The 12,519-nt window shown below is 41.6% G+C and overlaps 1 pseudogene; it reads right to left on the reverse strand.

Moving 5' to 3' along the window:
• Positions 1–1,948: 1,948 nt before the first annotated feature.
• LOC140119789 (uncharacterized) lies at positions 1,949–10,333 on the reverse strand (annotated as a pseudogene).
• Positions 10,334–12,519: the final 2,186 nt, after the last annotated feature.

The raw sequence follows: 12,519 nt of genomic DNA on the forward strand, positions 1-12,519 counted from the left end.
GTCAACCATCTTACCTTCCAAAAATTTTGTAGGAATACTTGATTCCAAAGAACTTTTAACCATGATCAAAAATGGATATCAGAATGACTCATTTCTCAATCACCCTTCTCAGGATGTAAATCTTTCCTTAAAAGAGGGGTTCTGGAAGCAGGACAACAGACTATATATCCCTGAATCTGCTCGACTTGAAGTCTTAAAGCTGATCCATGATTCAAAACTTGCAGGGCATCTAGGAGTTATGAAAACTTATGAACTGTTGCTTCGCTCATTTTGGCGGCCCAATTGTAAAAATGATGTTAAGAAGTATGTTTCATCCTGTTTAACATGTGCACGAAACAAGACTCCACGTTCTCCCCCTCTAGGTCTTCTTCAAACACTGCAGGTTCCATCCAGGCCTTGGGGATCAATTTCCATGGATTTTATTGTGGATCTTCCTCCTTCTAAAGAAATGACCACCATTCTTGTTGTTGTGGACCGACTCACAAAAATGGCCCATTTTATACCAACCAAACGAATCCCTACTGCTGAACAAACTGCAGAATTAATGATAAAAGAGATTTTTAGGCTGCACGGTGCACCAGACAATGTCATCTCAGATAGAGGTGTGCAATTCACATCCAGATTTTGGAAGAATTTTTGTACAGCCTTGGGAATCAAAGTTAATTTATCTTCTGCTTTTCATCCTCAGTCAAACGGCCAGACTGAAAGGACTAACCAAACTCTTGAACAATATCTCCGCTGCTTTATTTCTTATCTTCAAGATGATTGGGTGGACTATTTACCAACAGCAGAATTTGCTTACAACAATTCCAAACATAGTTCTACATCTGAAAGCCCATTTTATGCAAACTTTGGCTTCCATCCTGTGTTTATTCCTAACCTTCCATCGTTACACGGACACTTGTTCACAGTGATGGGAATCTAGGGCCGGGCAGACACATTTGATGCAGAACTGTTCTGGAACCGTGTATGGAACTGGTGTATCATGTTCAGGAATAATATGTATCCTTGGATATTTATCGGAGAGCCATAGGAGTTAGTTTTTGTCAAATTTTGGGATGATGTCCCGGGGGGGGGGGGGGGGTGTTACATTTTTGGCTCTTCAAATATTCCATCTGTAACCTTTATGTTGTCATTTTCTTAGATGTCACTGTGTTTGCTTCCATCTTGGTATTGTGTTGTTTTGGGTTTCAGCACTTTTTGGACTCTCATTGGGCACCATAAATTGCTCCAGCGTCTGGACGGTTAATCAAAATGTGGGCTTCCTTCAGGAGCCTGCGATTCTCTACACAATGTTATAGTCTTCTGCGCTCATCTGGAAAACCGGTTGCTTATGTTTACCTGTATTGTCTTATAAAATTTTTAAAAACAATAAAAAGTATCTGCCCCCATAGCATTTCTGAAAATACCGTCACAGACGGGGGTGCAGTTTGTCTCAAAATTTTGTGGCATTTGGGGATCTCTCTGCCTTTCTCATTCATTTTATCAAGAAAGCAATGGGCAGACAAAGAGACTCAAACACTGGAACAATTTTTAAGATGGTTCAAGAGAAATGCAAATGTTATCTCCCACTCGCAGGTGATATGAAATAAAGTTTTATAAAGCACTGAAAGGATTCAGAATGCTGACAAAGGCACCTTTAAAATCAGAATCACATTGGCTACAGGAACCTTCCAATAGGGACATTCCTGGGGACAGGTTTGCATTAAAAATCTTTTTGTGACACATAGAGCTAGTTAAAAATGGACAAGATTTTTTTTTTTGTTTTTATTAATTTTATTTTTAGTTACAAAAAATAGAGAAACAAACATTTTTTTGTAATGTACACTACTTTTTTAACATTTTCGAATGAACTCAAAATGACATTTATAAAGGGATTGTCCCTTTGAAATAAAAAAAAATTGGGGGGAAAATGTCCTGGGGGGGGGGGGGGGGGCGGGTTAGCCCACAAAGCTAGGGTCCCCGAAATTCAATAAGAGGGAGGACAAGCCTTCATCTAGCAGAGAACATATTGATTTGGATGAACCTTTTAAATATTATTGGGAGAAATTAACAATGGATTTATTGTTAGATATCACTGAGGCTTCTCTCTCGCCAAAATACAGAGAGATGTTCATTTACATCGGCCAATTATCATTTCTTGCATTATTAACATGGCTTCTCCCCTGTGTGAGTTCTCCTATGTCTGACCAGATTTGATGCACGGTTAAAACATCTTCCACATTCATTACATGAAAATGGCTTCTCTCCTGTGTGAGTTCTCTCGTGTTTAAGAAGGATTGATTTCTTGCTAAAACATCTCCCACATTCAGTACATGAAAATGGCTTCTCCCCTGTGTGAATTCTCTGATGGTGAACAAGAACAGATTTCTGGGTAAAAAACTTTTCCCACATTCAGAACAGGAAAATGGCTTCTCCCCTGTGTGAATTCTTTGATGTGCATAAAGATGTTTTTTTTTAATGAAACATTTCCCACATTCAAGACACATAAATGGCTTCTCCCCTCTGTGGGTTTTATCATGCTTCAAATAACTTGATCTAGATCTAAAACATTTCCCACAATCAGTACATGAAAATGGCTTCTCGCCTGTGTGAATTCTCTGATGTTCAACAAGATCTGATTTTGCACTAAAACACTTCCCACATTCGGTACATGAAAATAGCTTCTCCGCTGTGTGAATTCTCTTGTGTTTAAGAAGGAATGATTTCTTGCTAAAACAATTCCCACATTCATTAGGATATGGCTTCTCTCCTGTGTGAGTTCTTTTTGTGTTTATTTAGATAGATTTTGCTTCCAAAACATTTGCCGCATTCAGGACATGAAAATGGCTTCTCCCCTGGGTGAGTTCCTTGATGGTGAACAAGACTTGATTTCCGGCTAAAACATTTGCCACATTCACTACATGAAAAGGGCTTCTCTCCTGTGTGGGCTGTCCTATGTTGATCAAGACTTGATTTTTCTGCAAAACATTTCCCACATTCAGGACATGAAAAGGGCTTCTCCCCTGTGTGAATTCTCTGATGTTTACCAAGATCCGATTTACAATTAAAACATTTCCCACATTCAGGACATGCAAATGGCCTCTCCCCTGTGTGAGTTCTCTGGTGTCTAACAAGAAGGGTTTTCTGGGTAAAACATTTCCCACATTCAGTACATGGAAATGGCTTCTCCCCTGTGTGAGTTCTCTCATGTGCAATAAGGACTGATTTCACCGTAAAACATCTTCCACATTCACTACATGAGAATGGCTTCTCTCCTGTGTGAGTTCTTTTGTGTCTATTTAGATAGATTTTGTTTCCAAAACATTTGCCGCATTCAGGACATGAAAATGGCTTCTCCCCTGTGTGAGTTCCTTGATGGTGAACAAGACTTGATTTCCTGCTGAAACATTTACCACATTCACTACATGAAAATGGCTTCTCCCCTGTGTGGGCTGTCCTATGTTGATCAAGACTTGATTTTTCTGCAAAACATTTCCCACATTCAGGACATGAAAAGGGCTTCTCCCCTGTGTGAATTCTCTGATGTTTACCAAGATCCGATTTACAATTAAAACATTTCCCACATTCAGGACATGCAAATGGCCTCTCCCCTGTGTGAGTTCTCTGGTGTCTAACAAGAAGGGATTTCTGGGTAAAACATTTCCCACATTCAGTACATGGAAATGGCTTCTCCCCTGTGTGAGTTCTCTCGTGTGCAATAAGGACTGATTTCACCGTAAAACATCTTCCACATTCAGTACAGGAGAATGGCTTCTCTCCTGTGTGAGTTTTTTTGTGTACAAGAAGGACTGACTTATCCTTAAAACATTTCCCACATTCGGTACATAAAAATGGTTTCTCCCCTGTGTGAATTCTTTGATGTGTATAGAGATGTTTTTTTTGAATGAAACATTTGCCACATTCATTACATGGATATGGTTTCTCTCCTGTGTGAGTTCTTTTGTGTCTATTTAGATAGATTTTGTTTCCAAAACATTTGCCGCATTCAGGACATGAAAATGGCTTCTCCCCTGTGTGAGTTCCTTGATGGTGAACAAGACTTGATTTCCTGCTGAAACATTTACCACATTCACTACATGAAAATGGCTTCTCCCCTGTGTGGGTTTTCTCATGCTTCAAATAACTTGCCCTACATCTAAAACTTTTCCCACATTCAGTACATGAAAACGGTTTCTCTCCTGTGTGAATTCTCTGATGTTCCAGAAGACCTGCTTTCACACTAAAACATTTCCCACAAATGGTACATGAAAATGGCTTCTCCCCTGTGTGAGTTTTCTTGTGTTGCATAAGGAATGATTTCTTGTTAAAACAATTCCCACATTCACTACATGAAAATGGTTTCTCTCCTGTGTGGATTATTTTGTGTCTATTCAGATAGATTTTGTTCCCAAAACATTTGCCACATTCAGGACATGGAAATGGCTTCTCCCCTGTGTGGCTTCTCTGGTGTCTAACAGATTGTGATTTATGCATAAAACATTGTCCGCATTCACTACATGAAAACGGCTTCTCTCCTGTGTGAATTGTCTGAGGGATAACAAGATGTGATTTTTGAGTAAAACTCATCTCACTTTCAGGACATGAAAACTGTCCATGATTTCCCTCCTCTCTGGAAAGATGTGATTGATTGTCTTCACCAGAAGGAGATGAGGGGGGGCGTCCATGGGGACCTTTTGTACTTTTGTCTCCTAAAAAAATATAGTCAAGAAATTAAACATTTTTTTTACAAGCAAAAATAAAGTAAAGTCATCTATATTAATTTATTTGTCACAAATTGTGCATTAAAAGCGTTATTTTTTAGCACTGGAAGAGTGTCTGTGCATTACTAAACAGAGGATAACCCTCCGTGGCGCTACACTCCAGATAATAAACACCTAAAAGGATTCCGATCCAGGTTCTCCCAATGACATCAAGGTTCAGATTCCAGAAAATCAGCCTCCATTCAGACTTCTCATCTCCTTTTGTCTTCCACATTCATGTAAATAATAAAAGTTTCTAGAGGAAATTGTGGAGAAATATAGTGTAGCCCGTAGTGTGAAAACTTTATCTTTTATTGTAGTTTACTCACAATTTCTTTGTTAAAAATCACATTTTATAAAAAAAAAAACGAATGTCATGTCATGAATGTGCAGAATGTCAGTTAATAAACACCCGACCATGGGCTTCGCTTTGTCCGGGGCATGGCTATCGTCATTGGCTATTACATTTTTATACTCTTCCACAAAGTTACGAATCTTACATTAAAACACCTTTCGATATATTCAGATTTTACAAATACTTGGCACTATATATACACAAAAAACATCAAACTGCATCTTTATGTAATCAAAATTTTGAATTTACCACTTTGTCATTTACTAATATTGTTTAAAAAATAAAACACCACATGACTGATTCCTCCAATCATATAGCGTTTACTCTATACACCATCTATCGGACCTTAGAGAGAACTTGTGCTACTTCGAGGTTGTACGCACCCACTTGGAAACGCTCCCAACCTGGCAGACTACTAACCAATCACATATCACATGTTTAAAAATGGTCGGACCTGTAGAGGAACCGCCTTCACTTTAAACTTATACACGCCTCCTTTTCTCTTGGGAACTACCCCCAAAAAGGCAAACTTAGTAGTGGACAGCTCCAATAGTGGAGAGTATACAAATAATAGTAGGAAATGACGTTAGCCATGCCCCGGACGAAGCAAAGGAGCGGAGCCCATGGTTGGGGGTTTATTAACCGACGTTCTGCACGAGGGCTCTTATGAAATGAGGTTTTTAACAAAGAAATTGTAAGTAAACTACAATAAAAGATAAAGTTTTTACACTACGGGCTACGCTATATTCCTCAACAATTTCCTCTGGAAACCTTTACTACTTCTACGATTTTCTGAAATCTGAACCTTGATGTCAATGGGAGAACCTGGATCGGAATCCTTTGATGTGACTACTATGAGACGTTCTATATCTATATCTCGAGGGTAGAGCCATGGTTTGGAGGTTTATCCTTCATTTTATGACTATTTATATGGACTGGAATGGTCTAAAATTCATGTTTTGTAGCTCCACCAAATTAGAGAAATAATTAGAGGTGCATATACAGTTTTATGAACAAAATTAATCTTCACATAGTCACCTAACATCCTCTACATCTTGATTCCAATGCTGATCTTCTCTAATCTTGACCCTCCGGGATTAGCTCAATAAAAGACTTATAGCAGGCCGGAGAGCGGGGACGAAGAGTTATTATTCACAAATACATGCAGAGGCATGTCTTATGGAGTCTATCGCCCAACCCGTGCTCTTCGATCTGCCAGTCATGTTAGATTAATCTCTATCTTAATCCGAACCTCTTACGCACGTCGCCAAGACTTCTCCCGAGCTGCACCAATTCTCTGGAATTCCCTTGCCCAGACTATCAGACAGCTTGAAGGCACCTATAGCACCATCCAAATCCCAACTCAATGGGCTCCTGTCTTTAGGTTTGAGTTAATTACATCCTGCATGTTGTAACTTTGAATTTTAGAGGGTTTCCCCGCAATCACGTGATGATCCTACAGCAACTAAAATGCTGTTGCAGAAAATCCATCTTAAGTTTTCAAACTTTTTTTCACATGTTTAAGATGAGGGTCGGAATTATACATGGCTCTTCAGCCAGTGGGGTATCCTGGGTAGTTTTCTAAAGTTATGGTCCAGCTGTCCAACCTTTTTAACAGCACAATCCAGGGCAACTCACTGACCTAGGGCTGTTTTATTTCACATATAATGTTAATTTCCAAAAGAGGGATCGGATCACTTTTAGGCTGATCTCATAAAGCTTTAAGTCCTGGCCAATTCCTTGACAACTATCTTACCAACAATAATTGCGAGGAACCAAGTGGGTTTTAAATCGGCAGTCACTTACATTAGGTAAGTGCTGTTAGTCCTGGAAGCTATAGAAGATGCTGTGGTCACGCTTGATGCAAAGAAACCCTTTAATAATGGATGGTGCTGGATAGGTTGGATTTCCAAGGTGAGTTCCGCACTTATCTTTGTGCTTTATATGTTTATCCCAGAGCGAGGGATAGCATGCAGGTCTACCTGTTAAACCAGGGGATGAAGCTGGAATGTTCTTTGTCCACTCTGTTTTTTTGACTTGGCACTCGAAACCCTGTCTTATCAGTTGTTAAGCAAGAACTCAAAGTATTTTATGAATGCATTTGAGAGGTTTCAATTGCAGGTCCTTTGCATCACACCAAGTCCTTTTAAATTATGCAGGACAGCTATTTTTTGTAACTAGCCGACCTGAAGCATGTGAGGAGTCACATGCTTGTGACATCACTACAGGTCCTATAGCACCTCTCAACAAGTCTCCTGTGGTGTCTAGCTGTACTGTATGGTTTCCCATCGCAACCAGAAAGTGTGAAAAATAGAGATTAGCCTGGGGGCAAGGTTTAACCTCTGCTAGCTGCTAAACAGCTACAGACAGCTAATTATAGTAAATTAGAGAATTGCTTATTTTTGATTAGTGCAGAGTGTTAATCGTGTAAACGGGTGTTAATCATGTCACAAGTGATCAATGTCAGCAAAGAAATAGGCCCTAATATTTGATTATCTGATATTGGTTGCCCCTAACGTATCAAAGCCATAGGCTAGATGACAAATTGACTTGATGAGAGATGATGTGTTGCTTCAGCTCATGATATCCAGGTGATAAATACCGACAAATCAGCAATCGATAAGGAAAAATATTTTCTCAACAATATTTGGAGAGATTCTCAATTTTGTTTACTGCATAAAGACATATTTGGATTTATTCTGCCTCCCTTGCAAAACCAGTTGCCCAAAATATAAGGAGAAGGGTATGAATCTTTTCCATGGTCTTTTGCTATGTCCACACGTGCAGATCCTTTGGGGCATGGTGTGAGGTGTGTATTATTGTTTGTGGGACTGAGAAATTCCGGTGAACCCCGACACCTTCATACTTTCACTTCCTCAAAGAGGAAGGTCTCTCCCGCCTCCCTATTTAGTTACGAGAATTGTTACATGTAATTAGCTTGGTGACAACACAAAACTTTTCTTTGTTTCTGGCTGCAAGAGGTACACACACTACAATATATTGCTGAGCAAATTAAACACCTCTTGAACCTTGAACGCATTGAGACCGAATATATGAAGAGCGCTTAAACTAAAAGGGTCTTTAAATTTTGGAGGATGGATATGGATGGAGTGGATATTTAATTTTCTCAATGGGCAGGAGGAAACAGAACCGGTTGCCAGTTATCAGTTGAAGCACCCAACTTCCATTATGCCCCACTTCTTGGAACCAAAACGAAATAAATCTTTTGAGGATCTGGTTCTATATTCTTCAGGTTCCATCTCTCCCTTCTGTAACCAAAGGCCTTTCAGTCTAAAAAGCAAAAGGTTTTCCCAGCTACTGTTGGGGCTCTTCTATGACCTCGAAAACATCAGTGGAGCCACCAGAAGAAGTTTAAATTTAAGAACCACTGGTTTGAAAAGAGACAAATGGAAAAGTAAGGGATCCTTATGGTCAGAGGAAGTTGAAGCTTGTAAGCCAATTTGTTAAAAAAACTTCAAATTGGCGAAGGAATTTAGGAGCAAACTTGTAGAACCTCAAGCCAAAGCCATGTGCCGGTAGATATGAGGTGGTCTTCTCTTCTTGTTAGCCTGTAGGTCTATAATGGAGACTCTTCTACTGGGCACACTTAGAGCATACAGAGACATATTCTCATATATCCTTGGAGAGTGCAGGCTACCGGAATTGGCTTGAAATGAAGTTACGAGTCTTACAAGTCCTTGAATGACCAGCCATCTTAGATTTTTTTTTCTGTGTAAGTTTTTCCAGGAGAAATGTCTACATAGAAAATCTAGTAGTTGACTTCCTCTTTATTAACTATCGATTACAGCTCCATGTATATTAGGTGCCATGTATATTAGGAGCTATTTATGATAATGAAGCACAAATGCTCTGGGGGTGTTACAAGAGCCCCTACAGGCTCCTGGGTCCCATTGATATTACAACCCCTCGATGAACTTAACCACCGTATCCTTCCTCTTTTTCTTTCTCCCCCTCCTGATATCTCGCGGCAGCAAAACATAATTCTTTGTCTGCCTGCATAACATAGCTCAGAGACTTGTCCTCTCTGCATGTATTGGCTCATCTTGGAAAGGAATGGAAGCGTTAAGACGGGGCAAATTAAATTTTAGTGCCAGTATTGGAATCTTCTTTCCACATGACCACAGCACATGGCCAGGGGAATGAGTTTGTCTTAGCTGGCATATCCCTTCCAGAAAGTTCCCCAAAGAGGCTACGAAGGCATCACTGTTCCAAGAAAAATTTAGCAAGAGTACTGGAACTGAATGGTCTACTGTCCAACACATTTCCACAAATACAGTTTGCGGTTTTGCGGTTTCAGTGCTGCCATGCTCCCAGAGATGGTTTGCCCAATATAAGACCTTACTAGAGAGTAAGAAAACAATGGAAGCAACTTGGAGCATTCAGTAGGGAATCAATGAACATGCAATGCAGCATTGATTTGACACTGGTCCAGGAATCCACAGCAGGCTTTCGACTTACCGTCATCATGAGGCAAAAGTGGTAGTTGAACTCCAGAACTGACAGAAGCTATGGCAGGTGGAGAAGCTGGGACCTGTGCACTAGATAGAGAGTCCGAGCGATCGACAATAGTTTGTATGGCTTGCATGAGCTGGTGCTGACACAAATACTGGTCTCTTCTGGAAAACATTAGTTGGTTGAGCACCCACTATGCTATCCTAACGGTTTGACTTTGGGTCACCACTAAGGGGATTATCTCTGGAACACTACAGTTTTCACTTTTTCACCACTAGCCCTAGTCCAGAGGGATCTGATCTTAGCTGTGCATAGGCCACTTCGATTTGTGGTGGTCCTGGAGGTATGCTGGAGGAGAAGAAGCCTGAATGTCTGATTCAGAATGTATGCAAGTATGGAGTAAGGGTTTGTTGAGACATTGCAGAGCAAGTAACCACTGGGTATCGTAAGCACCCAGAAGCCCATCCCTAGATAGTCAGCCTGAAATGTCTAAAGGAGAGAAAATATTCCTTCCACACGTAACTGAACAACCTGTGAATATCGACAGATCCCACTGAGTGGAGGAGAGAACCAAAGACAGATGAGCCGGTGTCTATGTCATCTCCATCTCCTCCCCTGGATGTGACCTCTCCCTGCAATGTATAAGGGAAGAATAACCCACAAGATACATGAAAGGCTCTTACCCTCCTCTGTCACTGATGAGGGGATTTCCTCTCCGCTCCTCCTTCCACCACAACTTTCCTGGAAAGATCCAACATGAAGGACATGAGAAAACCTCTAGAAGGCATGAAAATAATCTCTTGCAGGAGACAGGATCAATATTCATCCAAATATTTTACACATCCACATCATAGTTACGGTTATATTACTGCATAAAACGATGTGATCCAATCCTGAGGTGGAGACTGCGCTTATGGACATCAGGTCCTAGATTAACTGTAAGTTTAGTGTAATAGGTATTTTTACTACAATCTTTAATGCAATTTGTACGTATTTGTAGTTATGACTGACCACAACGACCATCAACATCATCTTATAGACCAGTGGTGGCGAACCCTTGGCACGGGTGCCAGAGGCGGCACTCAGAGCCCTTTCTGTGGGCACCCGGGCCATCGCCCCAGCGCACCAGACGAGACTCAAAGAATCTTCCTGCAGTTCCAAGCAACTTAAAAGATGCGGCTTTCCGTCACATTTTGATATTCACTTCGCTACTTGGGACTGTAGGAAGTAGTAGACAGGGCCGAATTATTTTTGGAGGATCTCCTGCTGGCCCCACGATTCTCTGTGTACAAAGGGACACTGGAAAGAAGCTAAAATGACGAAAATTTTCTATCTTTCTACTGTGTTGCTGTCCTCAGGAGGCCAATATGATTGAAAATTGTTGAACAGGAAGCAATAAATTCCTGCTTTAATTTTTGGTTGGCACCTCGCGATAAATAAGGGGGGTTTTGGGTTACAGTTTGTGCATTCGGCCGCTAAAAGGTTCGCCATCACTGTTATAGACCCTCCACCCCACTGCTACTGGAGAAGGTTAGTAGAAGTTTCATTAGATCCATATATAGACGATTTACAGAAATCTCAACTCCATCTACCTGATGATCCAGTGGGACATTCTCCTCTGGCTCCATTTTAACAACATGGAAATATGGACTGGGACATCTCTCTGGATCCTGTGTAATATCTCGGGAATCTCCAGGACTGGGACATCTCTCTGGTTCCTGTGTAATATCTCGGGAATCTCCAGGACTGGGACATCTCTCTGGTGGATTTCTCTGACTGGATCCATCTATAGGAAATATACACAGTGACTGATACATTGTCTATATGTGATGATGAGATGATGGAGGAGGTGACCTCACACCTGCTCTGTCCTCTATAATCAGGAAGGTCTCCTCTTACCTGGTGATGTAAGGGGCTGGTGGTCCTCCATCATGATGTCCTTGTACTGGTCCTTGTGTCCTTCTATATACTCCCACTCCTCCATGGAGAAATAGACAGCGACGTCCTGACACCTTATAGGAACCTGACACCCACAATGACACAGTCATCACCCAGACACCTCCCTTGTGTTATTGTACAATGTCCCAGCATTCCCGGCAGCGCTCACCTCTCCGCTCAGCAGCTCAGTGATCCTGGAGGTAAGTTCTAGGATCTTCTGCTCATATATCAGTGAATGAGGTGGAGGCTCGGTGATGGGGCTCTGGGTCCATCCTCCTGACACACGGGGGGTCACACACTCACCAGACGACTTCTTCACTACTGTGTAATCCTGTGTATGGGGAGACACTGATCACTACATAGATCCTAAGAATCCTTCACCTCTCCAGTCATTTCCCGCTGTTATTCCTAGAGATAAGAGCCGTGTCCTGGGAGACTCTCACCTCTCCGGTTATCAAGGAGATCATCTCCAGGGTGAGCTCCAGGATCCTGGCCGCCATCTGCTCTCTGTCCTTCTCCATCCCTGGTGGACCTTTCACCATCATGACATCTTCGTACTGGTCCTTGTGTCCTTCTATATACTCCCACTCCTCCATGGAGAAATAGACAGTGACGTCCTGACACCTTATAGGAACCTGACACACACAATGACACAGTCACCACCCAGACCCCTCCCTTGTGTTATTGTACAATGTCCCAGCATTCCCGGCAGCGCTCACCTCTCCGCTCAGCAGCTCAGTGATCCTGGAGGTAAGTTCTAGGATCTTCTGCTCATGTATCGGTGAATGAGGTGGAGGCTCGGTGATGGGGCTCTGGGTCCATCCTCCTGACACACGGGGGGTCACACACTCACCAGACGACTTCTTCACTACTGTGTAATCCTGTGTATGGGGAGACACTGATCACTACATAGATCCTAAGAATCCTTTACCTCTCCAGTCATTTCCCGCTGTTTTTCCTAGAGATAAGAGCGATGTCCTGGAAGACTCTCACCTCTCCGGTTATCAAGGA

Source organism: Engystomops pustulosus, chromosome 2 (assembly GCF_040894005.1).
Source record: "Engystomops pustulosus chromosome 2, aEngPut4.maternal, whole genome shotgun sequence".
In the NCBI taxonomy this organism is placed as follows: Eukaryota; Metazoa; Chordata; class Amphibia; order Anura; family Leptodactylidae; genus Engystomops; species Engystomops pustulosus.